The sequence below is a fragment of the Gossypium hirsutum genome, chromosome A06 (assembly GCF_007990345.1).
Source record: "Gossypium hirsutum isolate 1008001.06 chromosome A06, Gossypium_hirsutum_v2.1, whole genome shotgun sequence".
NCBI classification, from domain to species: Eukaryota; Viridiplantae; Streptophyta; class Magnoliopsida; order Malvales; family Malvaceae; genus Gossypium; species Gossypium hirsutum.
The window spans coordinates 59228638-59250946 of NC_053429.1; positions in this window are offsets into that span (position 1 = coordinate 59228638).

Genomic DNA, 22309 nt, shown 5'->3' on the forward strand with positions numbered 1-22309 from the left:
CTCAAACATGCATAGATTTTCAAGAATCATTCAATACATACCTCATTCTAGCCATCTTCCAAGCCAAAATCCAATAACCAAATCTCCCTTCCTTCTCCTCACTCACGGCAATAGCCAAAGAAAAAAAAGATGAACACTCCCTCTTCCCTCCTTATTTTATTCATCTCTCCCTTCTTAATTCCTTTCTTTAATTTATTTTAATTTACTTACCAATATTAAATAATAAACAACATAAACGTGGAGGAATGGAGTCATGCTTGGCCGGCCACTTATCAAGAATTGGGCACTTTGACATGCAAGCCCAAACTTTCCTATTTTAATACTATTTGGTCCTTACTTATTTACCTATCAAAATTTTCTAAGTCTCTCAACTAGATCCTTTCAAGCAAAATTCACATTCCTAATACAAAAATTAAAACATCAAATTTTCACACAAGTACTATCACACATATAAGATATGTAAATAAAATTTTAACTAAATTTTATGACTTGGTTTTGTGGTCCCGAAACCACTTCCCGACTAGGGTAAATTTTGGGCTGTTACAAAATTTGTAATGGCAGAAATAGTTGGGGAAATGATATCTGAAATGTGTAATATCTGAGTGTGACAGTTACGGTTGGACAGATTTTAGCAGTTTCTTCTAAGATGTTCTATGTGTTTATCCGTTCCTAGAAATATTTCTATGGTTATTGATCTTTTGAAGAAATTATTGTTATATGAGGATGTTTTCTAATCCTAATGTTAAATGAAAGCATTGGTAGCCTGACTGGTTTATAATTTATATTGCATTATTCCTTCGGGCATTCTATTATATTCTGCCTGATAAAAAAAATTTGATGAGAGAATATGTATGATACTATGATTCTGTTTCTTCTACTTGATGCTCCATTTGATATGTATATATATGGGAAGATACATTGTTCTTGTTGCATTTGATTCCAGTGAGACTAAATGATGTTTTCTACTGGATTTCTTTTCTCTGTGGAATTATCGGGATCTTCTATATTTTCCTATGAGTTTGGTTTTCAATTTTTCGGTATAGTATCGTATCTTGGGTTTCTTTATTCTAGATTTCTTTATTCTAGGTTTTTCTATCTTGGATTTCTTTATTCGATTTTCTTGTTATCTTTATTCTGTAATTTGTCAACTATGACTCATGTTCGGAGTGCATTCTTTAGCTCGTGATAATCATGTCAAGTATGGCTATACTTCTGATTTAATTTGGGTGATGTGGTGATTTCAGTATTGGGATTTTTCTAATTTTCGTGTAAGGTTTGACAACAGTAAAGGTATAAGTGATAAAAGTGCGAGTTTCAATCGGTATGGTGGATTACTTCTCTCAAGTAAGTCAATTATAGTTAATATCTTCAATTGAGATATTTTGGTACTTGAGCTAATGTAATTGAGACGGTTTTGATTAACGTAATGAATGAATAGTAAAGGATGGCATGATGAATTGTTTTGTAACTAGAAGAAAGGATTATTTTCGAGATTTTCGTAGCGGAAAGAGGAAAATGTGATAGTGAGTAGCAAACTAAAAGAGTACAGTGATGATCGACTTCTAATAATAAATTTCAAAATATATGAGAAATTAAAGAGATATATTAGAGGCACCGCCTGAGTGAAAGTTCTTCAACACTGAATATGAAATTGAGGAATATAAGTGAAGACCACTTTTCTGGTAAGATTTTCAGGGACGAAAATCCCTAAAGGGGGGAGAATTGTAATATCCCGAATTAGGGTCTAATCAGAATAGTAGTTTCGTGACCACAAATCCGAGATAGAAATAATTATTTTATGATTATTTTGAGGTCTGACATGATTTCATAATTGTGTGAAAATTTCGTGAAGAAATTCTATGCATAAAGTGCTTAATTTGAAGTTAAGGACTAAATTGAATAAGTTGTAAAACTTGCATTCTAGAAGTTTCTAGTATGAAATTGCTTTGAAATATTTATTAGGAGGTCTTAAATAGAAATTTGACCAATTTCAAAGTTTATGGACAAATATTGGACATGAATGGAATTTTTGGAAAGTTTAGTAGTAAGGGAATTTTGGTCATTTAGGGGTAAAATGAATTAAAATACAAAATTAAAAGCCACTTTTGCTCATCTTCTTCACCATGGACTGTATACCAAGGGAGACTCCATGGCTAGGGTTTCCAAGCTTCCAACTCGATTGTAAGTCCGTTCTAGCCTCATTTTTAATGATTTTTACATTTTTGGAGTCCCGGTAACTTGATTTAGCTTATGCTAGCAATAATTCAACCTAGGGTTCATATTTGGAAAAATACCCATAGGAGAAATTTGTGTATTTTGGTGTTTTATGATAGAATATGAGGTTTTAAATTATGTTAGACAACTTGTGCTATTCGGTTTTAAGTGGAAACGAGCAAAAGGGCTTAATCGGTAAAAATACCTAATAGTCATAAGTACATGTTAGAGTGAGAATTTGATGTTACCATAGAAGGGAAAAATGATCAGCGTATCATAAAACATAATAAAATAGGATGATGTTTAATTTTCGAACCTTGGGGCAAAAGTGCAAATATGCAAAAGTTTAAGGGTCAAAATGAAAATTTTTAAAAATATGATTTTTGGACCCGTATGAATAGTGTGACTAATTATTAGGCTAAATGTGATATTATAGATGAAGGAAATCGAGATTCGGGCTTAAATCGGGAAAATACATGGTTATGGGCTAAAATGGTAAATTGTTGTTTCTGGATCGAGGTGTAACATCCTGATTTTCGGGTTTTTCGCGATTCTTGATATTTTAAGTAAGTTTCTAAAATTTGGTATGTGATTATGGAATTCATAATTTGGGTATGTAAATGGGTTTATGGAAGGCCCATGAGTTGGCCAAAACCCGGTAGAATTTTTAAATTTTGGACTTAGAAGTTAGGGGTTCTGGCTAAGTGCCCTTATATAAAGTTGTGGGTAAAATGTATCGCAAAAAGAGCTTTAGTAAAGTGGTAAGGGTGACACCAGTAAGCTCCTAAAAAGGTGGCATGTGGAGCATAAGGGAAGATAGGGGATCGATTCCCTGTGTTGGCAAGTAAGAGTATTTATTTTTATGTGCAGGAAGGGTAAGTGTTGGAATCCAAGTGGATTCTGTAAGAGGAGAGTTTGGATCAAGTCAAATGCATGGATTAAGGAGGGATAAGGGGAGAGATTTTAGGGATTTGATATGAAGATAGAGTTGGCTGAATAAGGGAGATTGGAGTGGGGATTTTCGGCAGAGGGGTTTAGTTAGGGATTTTCGGCACTTAGGTATTTCTATGCCATTTTCTCCCTGGAGGATTAGTCTCTTTCTCTCTTTTTCTTTTGCAGCCGAATCTACCATATCTTCTTCCATCTTTTCTTCCTTCTCCTTCTTTCAAACCAGCCCACTATTCCCTCCATTCACCCATTGTTTATTTCCTTTATCTCTACTTCTGTCGAGATACCACAAAAAGCCGAAATCAGTGAAGATAGGGGGTGCCGATTCTTTGTGACCAGCAACCTTTTCTTTCCTTTTCAATTGTTGGCGTTCAATTCCTTTACCTTTTAGGCGTACGGATTCAAGAGAAGAAAGACTGTGGTAAGTGCTCGAACTCTAAACGATTCCTAGAGTAACTTTTGGCCAAAAGCCGAAACCCCTCTAGTTTAGGGAGGTGGCCGAATATGGGTATAGGCCTTATGGGGTCTTCTTTTAATATTTTTGTGGTTTATTTAGTGGAGGAGCAACAAGGTGTAGTGTCAACTTGGAGTAGCTTGGATCACCGGAGTGGCTAGACCTAGTCATCAATTGCGGCAAGGTAAGATTCCTAAGGCCATTATGGATGGTGGCCGAATGTGTAAGTATTAATATTAGATGATTTTTGGTTTGGTTCAATTATGGGAAGCTGATTATTAACGATGGATATAGGAGAAATCGTGTAGGAGATCTCGTCGAGGAATATCGCCAAACAGGTGTGAACGAACCCTTTTTCATAGCTTAAAGCGATAAATGCCGAAAAGTCGAAATGCCGAAATTCTGGCATTTCGAGGACTTGTGAGCAAGCGAACGCTCATTAGTTAGTTAGATTTGTTGAGATGATGATCAGGAACATTGGAAACGGTAAGATCGTGATTTTTGACATTCACGGTAAGTCGGGCCTCGAGGGGCTGCAATAGGGCCCAATAGGCTTTCGGGCCCATTTGGGAAAAACTGGTAGAAAATGGAAATCTGTTAAATTGCATGTTAAGACTGTTAATTTTGTTATGGATATGGGCTAAATGGGCCTAGATGACAAAATCGGCTAAGTAGGGCCCATTAGGGGTTTTAGGCCCAATAACTCGGTTTCGCTAAAAGTGGGCCAGAAATGCTGTTTAAACAAATGAATAGTTAGTAATTGATGATGAACATGGAAAAATCCCTAAATTTTGGTAAAGTTACAATATTACCCTTATAATATGAAAATGACCATTTTTGCCCCTAAGTAAAAATGACCATTATACCCCTAGGGTTTAAATGTGAATTTTGATACATGGGATTTTAGTAAACATGGTATGTATGATATGCACATGACATGTATGCTATGCACATGATATGTATGATATGCACATGATGTATTCATAAATGCATTGGGTTGGGCTTTTATATGGATGGAGGAAGTGCAAAAGGGCTTATGCCCCAGTTATTAAAGGGCTTATGCCCCAGTTATTAAAGGGCTTATGCCCTAGTTATTAAAGGGCTTATACCCCAGTTATTAAAGGGCTTATGCCCCAGTTATTAAAAGGGCTTTTGCCCTAGTTATTAAAAGAGGCTAGGCCTCCAGTTATATGATAAAGCAGCTATACTGCCAGTGGAGAGTTATGGCGGGGTGGGTCGAGTTAATCCCCACATGGTGTGTTGGTTGGTACGGGTGGAGAGTAGCGGATGGTGGGTTGAGTAGTCTCCCCAAATGGGCTTGCATTCTCTCATTGACATTACATGTGCTATTGAAATGGGCCTATGGGCCATACCGTTTACAGTAAAGGCTTCGGCCCAATAATATAAAATATGAAAAGGCTTCGGCCCAGTGTTATGAAATATGGAATATGAAAAGGGCTACGGCCCAGTACATGTTGAGATTGGATTTGGGCTTAGGCCCAACAGGCTGTTATTGTTTCGGGCTCTGAAAGGGGCTTGTTGCACACTGAGTTTCCAAACTCACCCCCTTTCCTTAACTCGCAGGTGAGCCTTGATGTGGGGACTTGGGCCGGAGGGGATTCAGAGTAGCCACGGTAATCGTCTTTGGGCTTTTAAATAAGTGTAGGTTTTCATTAAATTTCCTTTAATTATTATTTATTTTTGGGTTGTAATAAGGCCATTTTAACTTTCCTTTTATTTCTTTTCGGGATTATTTTATTTTTAATAACTTTAAACCTGGTTGATAATTATTCAAATGGGCTAGACTTAGGACGTGTTTTCAAAACGATACTTGTTTTCAAAATATCTCAACGCCACGATTAATCGATTTATCAAAGACGTCCACTTAAACTAATTTAAACACGATATAACAAAGTGTGGCTATGGTTGTGGGCATGTCTAGGATTGGATCCAATCAAAGAGCTTGGTACTTAAGCAGCCTTCATGGCTCACCTCCTCTGTCTCGGATACCTACCTGGTGCTCAGCTTCCATACACTTTGTTAACTCAACAAAAAAATATGGCTTTTAAAACACTAAAACGGAACGTGGGTTTTCAACTCCAATGTGGCACGTCAGATTTGGTCATAACGTCTGGGCCGGGTTTGGGGTGTTACACGAGGTAAGTTCGTATGATAATAATAATGCAATGTTATGTTTGAATTATATTTCTTACTATTATTGCATATATTTTATGATTTAATATATTGGAAAAGTTGATGGAATGGTGTTTATGATGTGGAAATATGACATGAAAGAATGTTACATGAAATGCAAGAAAATGAAGATACATGACAAGTGATATATGAAATATGTGATATATGTTATGTAAATTCTTAAAAGCTGATTTGATATTTGAGTTGTGTCTTATTATACTATGAATAGACAATTGGTACTATGGATAGTGAGATCGACACTTCGAGTAAATTCGTACATAAATAATCTATCGATTCTTTTTTATGTTATTATATTTTGATATCATATGAAATGTGGCTACGTATCAAATGGTTATTTGATGTAAATTATGAATTTAAATTGATTAAGAACAATTTAGTAAAATGTTGAAAAGTGAGGAATTTCCCGATTGAACCTTCGGAATAAAAACGATATGAATGATCTATTGTGAGGTCGCATGTGTAGTACTAAGTGCAGGGTACTATGCGTACCTGAAAACTGTGATCACGTGTGTAGTACTAAGTGCAGGCTACTACGTGTATTAGATGGTGAGGTCACGTGTGTAGTACTAAGTGCAGGCTACTACGTGTACCAGACTGTTGGTCACATGTGTAGTACTAAGTGCAGGCTACTATGCGTACCAGATAGCTTCGGCTACAAGTGTGGAAATGGGAAAATGTGCAAGCAATTGTGTATCTGTTATTATTCCGATGAGTTCAACGAGAAATCGATTAAATGAAAATACATGTGAAAGTGATTATGTGATGAACAAGTGCAAGTATATGTTTATTTGAATTTATGAGCAATATGCTCAATATTTGAGCGAACCTCGGTAAAATGGAATGGATTAAGTGAAATTGTGTAAAAGTGAACTTTAGTAGTAAAACAGTATTAGATAGCAGCAGCACATGACTTTGAAAATTCACCAAAAATTTTGTAAGTTGAATTAAATTTAAAAAAAATTATAGAAATAAAGCTTAATGAGTCTATTTTCACATGAAAGAAACAGGGAGGCAAAATAATTCTATATTGTGTGATATTTGAACTCTTGTGAAACAGGGCTGAATGAATTCGAGATCCCCTGTTCTGACTTTAGAAATTCACCATAAATTGTAAAAAAATTATTGAGAGTCATACCTTACATGAATGGATTCCTTATTGAATCTAATTTTAAGGGAAACAAACAGCATGGTCGTTGGAATTATGTACAAGGAGAGATTCAGTTCGTAGTGCACAGGGGTTAGAGTAGTCATACCCTAAAACAGGGGAGAATTTAACTAATAAACTGTACTAAATGGCCTGACCAAAAATTCTAGAAAAAAATTAGTAAGTATATATATGAGTCTAGTTTCATAGAAAATTTATGGAATTTGATTTTGAGTTTTGTAACTTGAGATATGATTTTTTTTAACACCGGGACTCAGAAAACAGCTTGTCCTGAATATGTGTAATTGTACAATTATAGTGTTTTATCTTGAAAAGCATGGTAGTAATTGCTTATTACTTTCATATGAACTTACTAAGCGTAAAGCTTACCCATCCTCTCCATTTCTTTAGTATTGGCAGGTCGGCTCAGGGTTGGAGATCGTCGGAGGCAAAATCACACTATCAAACTATCATTTTTGGGAAAATTAATTCAAATATTAGAAATATCAAGTGAGTGGCATGTATAGGAAGTTGGTTTGTGATATGTATTTTTATTATGATTTTGACCATACGTATCAGTCTACATTGAGTTATCGTATAAAATCATGAGATGTGGTCCTTATCCATTATGGTTTATAAGTTTAATTAATCGTGCCATGTCCTATGTTTTGATGTGATGATATAGTTAGCTTTGTTTGTTATGCATGTGTTCGAAAAGTTTTGAATTAAATGATATTTTATGGCCCGGTTTTCGTCTATGTGTATTGTTAAGTTTGGTAATGCCTCATACTCTATTCCGGCCTTGGATACGGGTAAGGGGTGTTACAACTTCAGATACATTTCTAAGAGGTTTCCAATCAACAATAGCAGAAACTTTACTCGGGTCAACTCTAATACCGTCGGCTGAAACAATATGCCTCCAAAATTTGACGTCTTTGAGCCAGAACTCAAACTAGCTAAACTTTGCAAATAACTGCTTATCACGTAGAGCTTGTAACACAATTCTCAAATGTTCAGTATGCTCAGATTCATCTTGTGAATAGATCAGAATATCATCAATAAATACAACAAATTTTTTTTCTAAATACGGTCTGAATATTCGATTCATCAAGTCCATAAAAATAGCAGGAGCATTAGTTAAACCGAAAGGCATGGCTAGGAATTCATAATGTCCATACCATGTTCTGAATGCGGTTTTCGACACATCCGACTTTTTAACTCGCAGCTGATAGTAACCTAATCTCAAATTAATCTTCAAAAGCACTGTAGCCCTTTTCAACTGATCAAATAAATCATCAATCCTCGGTAAAGGGTATTTGTTCTTTATAGTCACTTTGTTCAGCTGCCTATAGTCGATACACATTCTCATTGTGCCATCTTTCTTTTTCACGAACAATACTGGTGCACCCCAGGTAGAATAACTCGATTGTACAAAACCTCTATCTGTCAATTCTTGCAACTAAGCTTTCAACTCTTTTAATTCTGTTAGAGCCATTCTATACAGAGCTATTTATATCAGTGTTGTTCCTGATACTAATTCAATACCAAATTCAACTTTCCTGATTGGAGGCAAACCCAGTAATTATTCTAGAAATACATTCGAAAACTCACAAACAACAGTTACAAATCCAATCTTTGACTCAGACACCTTTGTATCCAATACGTATGCAAGATATGTGGTCTCAAAACCACTATTCTAATTTGACCTAAAAATGGGCTGTTACAGATGAAGTTCCCGTTACTAATTTAATAGCAAACTCAACCTCTCTAACTGGTGGCAACCCAAGCAATTCTTCTGGAAATACGTCCGAATATTCATAAACTACCGGTAGTGATTCAATCTTCTTTTCAGTCATTTTTGTACCTAAAACATATGCTAGGTACGCATCGCAACCTTTTCTCACATATCTCTAAGCCAATATTGACGAAGTCACTATTGGAAATCCATCCGACTCATCAGATTCAATCCGAAGAATTTCATTATTTTGACATTTCAATTCTATAATCTTTTGTCTACAATTCCCAACAGTATCGTGAAGAGTCAACCAATCAATACCCAGAATCACATCAAACTCATGAAATGGTAAAAGCATCAAGTCAGCCGGAAAACAGTAACCCCGAGTCATTAATGGACAGTTCTTGCATACCTTGTCAACTAGATCATGTTTGCCGAGGGGTTCGATACTTTAGTTACAAATTCTGTAGACTCAACAGGAAATTTCTTAATAGACACTAAATTCTGACAAACATATGAATGTGTCAATCCAGGACCAATTAAATAATCACATTAGTGTCGTAAAGAGAGAATGTACCAGTAATAACATCAAGGGACGATGCCTCTTCGCAAGCACGAATAGCATAGGCTCCAGTAGGTGCTCTGGCCTTGGATCTCGTAGCTAAGTCCTTTGTCACTCCTTTTCCACTAGACACATTTCCTACATTCCTCGAGAGTCACCCTCTCGCAGTCGTATTGCTCGATCTTGCATTCTAAAATTTATCTTTCTCGGATAACTCTGGGCAATCTGGAATAAAGAGATTTGGCGAGCCACATTTGAAACAAGCTTTAACACTCTTATTCCAGCATTCTCCAAAATGTCATCTCCTACACTATTGACACTCAGGTTTGTTGTTTCTTACACTGCCAAAGCTCGATACGGAAGTTGCCTAAGCTATAGAACTCACATGTTGATTTCCACGATCTCTATTCTGATATCCCACTGATGCATTTGATCGACTATACGAATCTTGGGATTTTTTGATGAAGAATGATAAGGTTTATTCATCGGTCTTTTTCTCAAATCTCTAGCCTTTGAATCAACTTTCCTATTTTCGGCTAAAATCTTCAGCTTTGCAAGCCTGGTCAACTAATACAACAAATTCTTTCAAATGTAGGATCCCAACTAAAAGTTTAATATCTTCATTCAACCTATCAATAAACCGCTTGCACATAATCTCTTCAGTAGAAACAGACTCTGTAACATCTCAAATGAGGGTTTAGTCAGAATAACGATTTTAAGACCAAAAATCTGAAATAGAAATAATTATTTTGTGATTATTTGATGGTTCATGATATGATTGCATATTTGTGTGAAATTTTCATGAAGAAATTATATTCCTAAAGTGTCCAATTTGACTTTAGGGACTAAATTGAATAAGTTGTAAAACTTCTGTTCTAGAAGCTTCAAGGATGAAATTGCATTGGATCATTAATTAGAGGTCCTTAAATAGCAATTTGAGCAAGTTCTAAAATTTTGGACAAAAATTGGCATGAATAGGAAAAATTAGAAAGAAAGGCCTGAAGGGTATTTTTGTCTTTTGGTAAATAAAAGAATAAAAAGGGAATAATCAAGTCAAAATTGTGTCCATATTCCTCCTTGTGTGCCAAATTTGCAAAGGTTCCATAGCTAGGGTTTTTAACTTTTCAAGCTTGATTGTAAGTGCTCATTAGCCCCGTTTTTTATGTTCTTTGCATTTTTGAAGTCCTTGAAGCATGATCTATCCATTTCTAGCCATATTTTGAGCTAGGGTTCATGTATGAAATTTGACCCATGTGTGACATGTTTTTATTTTGATGTTTAATGAAAGATAATGAAAGTTTGATGTGTGTTTAACATTTCTTACTAAGTGATTTTTGATAGAAATGCATAAAAAAGGACTTTGTAAAATGTGTAAAAATGAGTAGTAAAAATGTGAAAAAAAAGTAAAATGTGGGCTGATATGGGAATGGCATAGGTTGGGCTAGCTTGGGTAACAAAGAAAATGAACACATTCTATTTTACGAGCCTAAGGACTAATTTATAAATATGTGAAAGTTTAGGGGTTAAATTAAAATTTTACCTAAATATAGTTTTTGGACTGATTTGAATAATGTGATGATTAAATGATCTGAATTTGCTATTATAGGTCAAGAAAAATGGAGTTCGGACCTAGACCGGAGAAAGAACAAGATTTTGGAATAAATCGAATTAATTGTCCATATTTTGTACCAAGGTAAGTTCATGTGTAAATAATGTAATGTTGAATCATGTTTTAATGCTTTATTAATGTATGAGTTTCTATATTTAATTATTATGACGAGTATATGAATGACTTTATGGTCAATGTGAATGACATTGTGAATGAGTTCGACAAATATGAGTATCGAGAAAATCCCGTTTGAACCTTAGGAATAATTTAGGATACAATGTGACATGTCACTAGGAACTATGAGATTATGAGCTCATGAAATTATATGTATATGTGATTATGTGAATCTAGGTGTTAGTCTTGTACGTTGTACTAGTGGCTGGGTAGCCCGGCATGTGTTGCGGGTACCTGTCAGCTTGTCTGAGCAGCTCGAGTAGTTATGTCCTGACTATCAGCTTGTGTGAGCTGGCCCGTCATCAGCTCGAGAGTGAGCAATGTGTGATTATGATATGAGGTAGCATGTAGCTACATTTGAAGCATTATATGTAAGTCTTCCATGTATCTGATAGTATTCCGAGTGTTCAACGGGTAAACCTGTGAGTTATTCGAAAAGTAAGTAAATGATGTGGAAATATAACAATGTGTTACGAGTTGGTATAGGTATGTACGAAAAACTCATATGAATGAGCTCGATATGTTATGAATTTTTGGTAAGATTGAAATTGTGTAAGTTATGTCTACAAATTTAAGCTATGCCTATGAATTTATGATAACACATAAGTAAACTATGTTATGTCAATGGTATTTATACATATGATTATGTTGCAATTTATTTACATGTGAACTTACTATTACTCCCCTCTCTTTTTCATTTTCTTATAGTATCGCCTAGCTAGCTCAGGGATCAAAGGACGTCGAAGGCTCGATTACACTATCAACTGGACATTGGGTACAGTTAGTCTCAACATTTTAAGTATGGCATGTATAGGGACTTGGTCTTTTTGTTATATGTCATATTGGTCTAGCCAAATGTGTTGGCTTATGGTAATATTTGATCCATTTTGTATATAGCCATGTGATATGGTTCATATTGATTAGTTGGGTTGTAACCCTAATCAATTATGCATGCATGAGATATATTATGCTTGATGTGATTGCTTGTGGATGAGATGTGTGATGAATGACACATGTGCTACGTGAATTAATCATGGCTAATAAGTATGACCAAAACTATGGTATAATTGAGTAAATTGAAAGTAGGTTTAGTATGATGAATGAATATGAAATTGGTGTGGAATGCCATGTGAAAGTATGATGGTTTGGATAGGTGATATGTTGACATTAAAAAGGCATGGATTAATCATGTTTATGAGTTTTTGAGTGACTAAAAATGAGTGACTATGTTACATGCCATCAAAGATGAATGAGTGAATAAGCATTTAAGGGTGACAAATGGCTTGGAAAATAGCCTCAAAGTTGTCCATACAAGTAGACACACGGGCGTGTAACTTGGCTGTGTGACCTTATTTTGGTTGATGACATCATAGTCAGAGAGTTACATGGGTTGAGGACATAGGCGTGTCCAAGCCACACGGGCGTGTGACTCTCCCAAACAAGAAAAATTTTCTAAGTGTCAAAAAAGTTCCGAAAGTTCTCGATGTAGTCCCAAACCTCTCCCTGTGTATGTTTTGGGCCTCGTAGGCCCTTTTTATGGATACACTATATGTGATTGAAAAGTTTCAAATTTGGATGAAATTTTATGGCCTAGTTTTGTGTGTTTGTTTACGTTTAAGTCTAGTAATGCCTCAAACCCTGTCCTACTATTAGGTACAGGTAAGGGGTGTTACATACTCTCGAGCATATTTAATCAATCACATAAATTCTGTCTCATACTCAGTTATAGCCATACGACTCTGATTCAATTCTAAAAATCTTTGTGCTTTTGATCCAGAAACCGTTGGCTTATATATTTCTTTTGGAACTTGGTCTGAAAGAACTTCCCGGTGACTCTCTCTCTCTCGGTACCATAGATACAAATGTATTCCATCACTGGTATGCGGTGTCCCTCAGAAGTGATGTAGCACATGTTAAACATTCAGCCAGTGTTCAAGAAAGCTCATCAAACACTCGAATCATATTTTCAAGCTAAAACTCGGCTCTCTCAGGGTCATCATCAACATTAGCTCTAAACTCTTCAGCCCCGTATTTACGAATCTTATCAACTAGAGGTTTATTCAATCTTAAAAGCTCGACACCTTAAGGAGCTAAGGGAACCAATTGGGGATTAGGAGGGGTGGAGGTTGTTGAGCAGCCGAGTTTGTTCGGATATATCGTGTGAACCACTCATTCATCATTTGGAAGAAGGCTTCTTTAGCCTTTCCTCCCTAGCTGCCCGATACGGGTCTAGAATCAGACGAAGCTGTCTCTTGAGCAGGAGTTGGTGCATTACTTTCAACCTCATCAGTTATAGCTCGATTGGAATCTATTTACTATTTGAAAACACAGTTTAAATTGTCAGGAGTCACCACACTATCACAGTTTATATATGGCATGTATAGCTAGAGTCTCACATAGCTACGTTAGTCCTAGAATTGACTAAATTGTAGCTCTGATACCAATAAATGTAACACCCTTCACCCGTATTCAACATCGAAATAAGGTTACGGAGCATTATCGAACTTACAACACATTTAAGCATACTTTTCCTATACATTTAATCAATACATACAATCGTCATTCAATCTCAATCAATTTGTCCCTAATACGAGCCTACTAGGCCGCCCTCAACATACATGGCTGTGTCCCAGCCCATCTTCGACCCCGTGTAACTTTTTGAATTGGGTCCCATAGCCAACACACACGCTCGTGTGGCTAGTGTTCCCTAAAAATGGCCATACACACCCGTGTATGAGGCTGTGTGCTAGGCCATACCAAACTTGTAGGGTATACTAACTTATGCCACACGGCCAAGTTACAAGCCCGTGTGTGAGCCGTGTGGAGCATACTGACTTGATTTCAAATTCAAAACCAAGAGACACACGGCCGTGTAACATGACTATGTGTCACAAATGGTTGAGACACACGCCTGTGTCTCTGCCCGTGTGGACAAAAATAGGCTATTTACCAAGCCATTTTGCCACCTCAAACCTGCATATACCTACACAACCGAAATGGTACAATTTTATAACATATAAAGATATCCAAAACAACCACAACCAAGACTAAAATGTTCCATTTCAATATCAACAACTAACATACTTAATATACCATAATTTTCCTACTCAAATCATGCTAATTCATATTTTCAAAGCATTTATGTGTACCACTTCAACTAAGTATTTCTTAGCCTAAAACCATAAGCACAACCTTCTCAATTCGTCAACCATTAGCTACTTTAAATGTTGCATTCAACAAGCCATTCCCAAGCAAACATGAACCACATCATTAGAAGGCATTAATACATATATATACATCACATAATTTCCTAAAATAAGCGAACTTACATGGCTAACACCAAACCAAACACTTATTATTTATAAGCCAATACAAATGGACAAAATCATTCTATACATACCAAAATAACTCAAAGTCCCTATACATATCATATACATAAAATACCAAAGTTCATAGGTACCAAGTGATAAGTGGATAGTGTGAAGCGATCTCCGAAGATCCAAGAATCCGAGCTAGCTCGATAACACTATAAAACATGGGAAAAATAAACAAATTAAGCTATACAGCTTAGTAAGCTCATATGACATAAATTTGATATAATCATAAACATATAATTCAACAGAACTATATACTTTCTTCACCATTTCTTCGATTCAAAGATAATATGGTTTATTCACATACCTGTACCATCTCATACTAATTCATACACATTCTCATCTTTCATTTACCTATTGAACAATTCAGAATAGATTTCGGATGCTCAAGAGTCTCACGCAATAAGTACCTATACCATGGCTCGTAGCCAAATCAAGGTAACTTATCTCCAAAGTACTAATATCATGGCCTGAAGCCAAATCAGCCGATATACATGGCCCGAAGCCAAATTGGTATAACTCGCACCCGAAGTGCTATATCATGGCCTGAAGCCAACTCAAGATATCCCCTAATGACATGTCACTAGCATCCTAAACTGTTCCTAAGGTTCAATCGGGAGTTCGAATGTTGAATCGTCGTTGAATCACAATCATTTATATCCATAGTCTATATTTTCAATTTATACAATATCAAAGAATATGAAATACATTTGTATTGAAATTTATCACATACGAACTTACCTCGAATGTGGAAACAACAAAATAAATCGATTAGTCGATTACTTTAGTTTTCCCCCGATCTAGATTCGAATTTCACTTTTCTTGATCTAAATATATTCAAAATTAACTTATTTAATCATCTATTTATTCAATGCAATCCAAAATAAACATTTGAACTATTTTACACATTAGCCCCTAAACTTTCACATTTTTACAATTTAGTTCTTATTACACAAAATCACAAATTCATGCAAATTTCAAAACACCCATGCTGACCTGAATTACCATTATACCCCTAATAGCCCATATTTTTCATTTGTTTCACATTTTAACCACAAAGTTTCAACATTTCTCAATTTAATCCCTATTTTACATTTTTATTCAAAATCACTTTACTAAACTTGCATCACTATCATCAAACATTCACAATTCATCATAAATCACCAAAGAACACATATATACATCAAAGGCAACTCATAAAAATTTTAACAGTTTTGAAATCGAAAGTACGGGCTAGATAGGTTAAGCTACAACAAACTCAAAAACATAAAAATCACTAAAATTCAGGTCAAAAAATCACTTACAATTGAAGCATGCATTAGCCGAACCTTCAAAGCTCATCAACAACTTCTTTTCTTTCTTATGTTTAGTTGGAAGAAAAATGAATGAAAAAAATTGTATTTTGTTTTAATTAATTAACCTTTATTAAATCGATTACTATATTAACCTTATACAAAACCATTTAAAACACCTTAATATATGTCCATATAGTCCAATAATGCTATTAATGGTCTAATTACAACATAACGACCTTTACTTTAAGGTTCTATAGCTATTAGACACCTTTACTATAAGAACAAAAGTTTTACACTTTACGCGATTTAGTCATTTTTTACCAAATCAACCAACCAAATGATAAATTTCTTAACGAAACTTTTACACAATCACATTATCATGTTGTAGACATTAAAATAAAAAGAAAATAATAAATTTGACTTCAGATTTGTGGTCCCAAAACCACTATTTTGATTTGACTAAATACATGCAGTTACAACTCTCCCTCTTAGGGATTTTCGTCCCCGAAAATCTTACTAGTGAAAAGGTTAGGGTACTATTTTCTCATAGCATCCTCGGGTTTCCACGTAGCCTCTTCGTCACCGTGTCGTTTCCAAATTACTTTCACAAGAGCTATGCTTTTACTTCTCAACTGTTTAACCTCACGTGCTAGAATTCTGATCGGTTCTTCGTTGTACGTCATATCAGGTTGAGTTTCAATCTCTAACGAAGAAATAACATGTGTTGGATTAGACCTATATCAGCGCAACATCGATACATGAAACACATTATGGATTTTCTCTAGCTCAATCAATAACGCTAGTCGATATGCCACTGGCCCTATTCATGCAATAATCTCATACAGCCTGATGAATCGCAGACTCAATTTACGTTTGCGACCGAAACAAAGTATTTTCTTCCTCGGAGATACCTTCAAGAACACTTTGTCACAAATCTGAATTTCAATGTCTTTTCGTTTCAAATCGATGTACGATTTCTGACGATCTGAAGCTTCTTTCAAACAATTGCGAATTAATTTCACTTTCTTCGGTTTCTCTAACCAAATCAACACCATGAATCTATTTCTCACTAAGTTTAGTCCAGTACAATGGAGTTCAACATTTATGACCATATAAGGCTTCATACGACACCATCTTTATACTCGATTGAAAGTTGTTATTATATGCAAATTCAACTAGCTGCAAATATTTCTCCCAATTGCCTTCGAACTCTAAAACACAGCATCGGTGCATATCTTCGAGAACCTGAATTACTCATTCAGACTGTCCATCAATTTGTGGATGGAAAGTTGTACTAAAATTTAACTTTGTACCCAAAGCTTCTTGCAATTTCTTCCAAAATCGTGAAGTAAACCTCAGATCTCTATCCAAAATAATCAAAACTAGTACCCCATGCAATCTAACAATCTTAGCAATGTACAACTCATCTAGTCATTCAAGCGAAAAGTCAGTACGTACTAGAATGAAATGTGTTGATTTTGTTAATTGATCAATGACAATCCAAATAGTCTCTTTCTTTTTTAGAGACAAAGGCAATTCTGATATGACATCCATTGTAATTCTGTCCCATTTCCACTCTGGTATTATCACAGGTTGTAACAATCCCGAAGGTACTTGGTGTTCAGCTTTGATTTGTTGACAAATCAAACACTTCGATACAAATTCTAAAATATTTCATTTCATACCTAACCACCAATACGATTTCTTCAAATCGTTGTACATTTTGGTACTCCTTGGGTGAACAGATAAACTACTACTATGGGCCTCATGCAAAATTTTCTAAATCAACTCTGAATTTTTCGGTACACAAATTCGATCTCGGAACATCAAACAATCATCGAATCCAATTTGGTACTCTAAATCACTATTCGACTTGCATTGTACTCTTTCAGCTTGCAATTCGCTATCACATTTCTGAGCTTCGTAAATTTGCTGAAGAAATACTGGTTTAGCTTTTAACTCAACTAAAATCGAACCGTCATCAGATAATGTCAAATGTATATTCATTGCTCTCAAGGAAAACAACGATTTTCTATTCAAAGCATCCACGACTACATTCACTTTCTCTGAATGATAATCGATTACTAACTCATAATCTTTTAGTACTTCGAGCCATCTCCATTGTCACAAATTCAAATCTTTCTGAGTCATAATATATTTTAATCTTTTATGATCGGTAAAGATATGGCATTTTTCAACGTAAAAATGATGACGCCAAATTTTCAATGCAAAAATTAAAGTGGCCAATTCTAAATCGTGCACCGGATAGTTCTTTTCATACTGCTTCAACAGTCTATAAGCATAAGCTATCACTTTTCCTTCTTGCATCAACACGCAACCCAAACCGATCAATAACGCACCACTGAAAATAAAAAATTCTTTACCCGACTTAGATTGAGCTAACATCAGTGCCTCAGTTAACAATGCTTTCAATTTATCGAAACTTTATTGACACTTCTCAGACCATTCAAACTTTACATCTTTCTTGTAATAGCCCGATTTAGGGCTTAGTCAGAATAGTGGTCTCGAGACCACAAATCCAAAGTTGTAAAAATTATTTTATTATTATTTTGGAGTCATAGCATGCTTATATTAGTACATGAAAAATTTGGTGAGTTAATTTTGACATTTGTGAGCCCGATTGTGAAAAAAGACTAAATCACATAAAGTGTAAAAGTCCTAAATTGATGGCTAAAGGTGTTAAATAGCTAGAGAACCTAAATTTGGGGCCTTTAAAGGGCAATTAGACCCTTAGAAATAGGGTGGCCTGCCATAGGAGACATGTGTAGTCAAAAAATTCAATTTTTGATGGGATCAGGTGACCAATTTTGACTAAAATATGAAATAGAAAAAAGAAATGATATTACCCTACTTCCCATTTCTTCTTAGCTGAAAATATCAACCATTGTTGGGATTTTAAGCTTCAAAAAATTTTAGTAACTTGAAGCACTCACAAGTGATCCAAATGGCTTTTCTAAAATATTTTTGTACTTTTGAAACACTTGAAGCATGAGTTTTCAAATGAGGGTGCTATGTTGCAAAATGATCAAGAGTTTAGGGTTTTTCCATGAAAGAATTTGTGTTGTTTTCTGAGTTTTTATGGAAGAAAATGAGTCTTGGTTGTCTTATAAACAACTTTTGTGAAAGGTGTTAGCATGAAAACACCTAAAAGGACTATTTTGCATAAGTTGCAAAATAAGTTATTTGTGTGTGAAATAGTGGGAGTTTTAGGTTGTTATAAGAGAAAAACGAGTTCAACTAAGCTTAAGAGGTGAAGAAATTTGATAAAAATCAATTTTTGGGCATAGGGGTAAAATGGTCATTTTGTCAAAGTCTAGGGGCAAAATGGTCATTTTACCAAAAAAGTGAATTTTCAATTGCCTAATTGTAATTAGTGACTAAACGAGTGTATTTTTCTAATATAGATCAAGAATTGTCAAATCCGAACCAAGACCGGGGGAAAGCTAAGCAAATCGACTAAACCGTATTGTCGCTACATTTTGAAATCTGAGGTAAGTTGTATGTAAATAATATAACTACATTGCTACTATCCGTATTAAAATTTTCATTGAATAGATATGCCATGAATTGCTTGATTTCGAGATTGAGAATATGTAATGATCATTGAGATAGTAGAATTCCCGTTGGGACCTTAGGAAGTAAACCGGATATTCATGCCGTATCACTTGGGTCATTTGTGTGAGCTAGTGTAAGACATGTCTGGGACATGCATCGACCACGTTATCAGAGCCAGTGTAAGACCATGTCTGGGACATGGCACCGGTATGGAGACGAGTGCTAGTGTAAGACATGTCTGGGACATGCATTAGGCTCGGGATGTAAGCAAGTATAAGACATGTCTGGGACATGCATCGGCTACGAGATGTGTTAGTGTAAGACCATGTCTAGGACATGGCATCGGCACGGTTATGTGAGAGCTAGTGTAAGACCATGTCTGGGACATGGCATCGGCCTCGAAGATGATAGCCAGTGTAAGACCATGTATGGGACATGGCATCTTCACTTTACCCATGATTGAGCCTATGAAATATCCGGTAGTGTGCCGAATGGTTCAACAGTGAGAGTTATAAATTTAAGTTAATGAGAAAAGTATAACCGTATTGTGAGTATTACAGGTACCTAAGTGATACATATGTATAGGATGTGAACTCATTGTATATGCTATGTGATTTGTATGAAGTAAAGAGTAAGTCATGCTTATGCGCACTTTGGTATCATAAGTTGTTGGTAAATTGTAGACTTATTGTTGTATATTTATTTATATGCAACTTACTAAGCTTTATGCTTATTCCCTTACCTTTCCATTTCTTTCTATGCCGCCTAACTAGCTCAAGGATCACCGGAAGTTAGAGATATCGATCACACTATTAGCCGAAACATTCGGTATAGTTGGATTTATATTTTTGAATATGGCATGTATAGGATTAGAACTTATTATTTTGAGTCTTGGAGATTTGGCCAAATGTGTTGGCTTGGGATAGATCCCACACTTAGTATTAAGCCATGAATGATGGGTAATATTTATTTTGAGTTTATAAAAGTTACATCTACATAGTTGAATGAATGTCTATTGTGGCTAATTTGATTTTGGAAATTATGTTTGTTTTGGTATTGGCTGGTATTTACATGAAAATAGGTATGCAAGGGTGGCAATGAGGTTTGGTAAGTAGCCTTATATTACCCACACGAGTGTGTGTCTAGGTCGTATGTGATACACGGTCAGCCCTATGGGCATATGGTCCGGCCGTGTGACCCGTGCACGTAAAAATTTCAAGTTAGTATACATGATAATAGACACATGGGCAGAGACACGGCCGTGTGTCTCAGCCGTGTGGAGGACACGGCCTAGTACACTGGCATGTGCCTTGGCTGTGTGACAATTTAGGAATGCTGACGTCAGAAACAGAATACCCAGGTTTTTACACACGGGACATTGACACGGGCGTGTGTTTGGCCATGTGAAAACCTCTGTGGGTGTGAATTAGAATTTAATTCCATACAGACGTGTCCCAGGGTGCTTAGGCCGTGTAAGCCATACGGACAACCAGCACGACCATGTCAAAATGGTCACACGGGTGTGTGCCCTATTTTATGGAAAATTTCTTAAGGTTGGTTTAAGGACCCAGAATGGTTCCGATAGTTTTTAACAGTCGATTTGGGGCTCGTAGGCCCGTAATAAGAAGTTTAAAGTAGAAATTGAAAAAGTTTTAATTTGGACCAAGTCTCGGTGACTTGAGACTGTTTGTATGCATGAGATAAAGTTAGGTAATGCCTCGTACTCCGACCAAGTGTGGGTTACGGGTGTAGGGTGTTACATTTAGTGGTATCAGAGCTATGGTTTAGTCAGTTCTAGGACTAACCTAGTGAGAGTACGAGTCTAGCTATACATGCCATAATTGTACATTGATAGTGCGATGAATTTTGATGATTATAAATTATGTTTTTATATAGTAAATGGATCCTGATAGAGCCACGGCGGATGACGTTGAAAGTAATGTTCTGGCTCCCGCCGAAGGGACCGCGTCGATTGAGAATAAGACCGTGACTATGGGCCAAGGCAGAGGGGCTAGAGAAGCCTACGTTCGGATAATGAATTCTTGGTACATGGAGTTCGTTAGTACGAACCCGAACACTCTACCTCCCCCGATTCCTTAGTATGCCCCAGTGGCTCCATAAGGCGCAAACATGTTTAGAAGAGAGAAGCCTCTGGTAGACAAGATCCGAAAACAAGGGGGAGAGGAATTTCAAGCTAGCATAGATGATGATCCAGAGAGAGCAGAATTTTGGCTAGAAAATGCCATCAGGGTATTTGATGAATTATCATGCACACCTGAAGAATACGTGAAGTGTGTGGTGTCACTTTTACGGGATTCGGCATATCAGTGGTGGAATTCTCTATTGTCCGTGGTACCGAGAGAAAGAGTAACTTGTTAATTTTTCCAAGAAGAGTTCTAAAAAAAGTATATTAGCCAGAGGTTTATGGATCAAAAAAGGAAGGAACTTTTAGAGTTGAAGCAAGATAATAAGACTGTGACAGAGTATGAACGCGAGTTCGTGAAACTCAGCAAATATGCACGGGAATGTGTATCCACTAAAGCTACCATGTGTAAGAGGTTTAAGGATGGACTTAATGAAGACATCTGAGTGTTTGTTAGCATCTTAGAGATAAGAGAATTTGTAGTACTCATCAAGAGAGCATGCAAGGCTGAGGAGCTAGTAAAAGAAAAGGAGAAAAGCAACTATTGAGTCACGATATTCAAAGAAGAGACAGATGGGGAAATCATATCAGTTTTCATCTAAAAGATCAAAAGAGTTTGCTACCCGATCGAATGTTTTGGTGTGGTTTTCAAATAGAAACAAGAACCGATAGAACGCAACTTCTAGAGCCCAGACCGCTTCTATCGTGAGTGTCGGTAGTGTTCAGCCAAATAGGCCAGAATGCTCATATTGTGGCAGGTGTCATTTTTACGAGTGTCGAGGAAACGAGAGGGGTTGCTACAAGTGTGGGTCACTAGACCACTTTATTCGTGATTGCCCTAAGATGAGAGAGAGAAAGCAAGAAGTA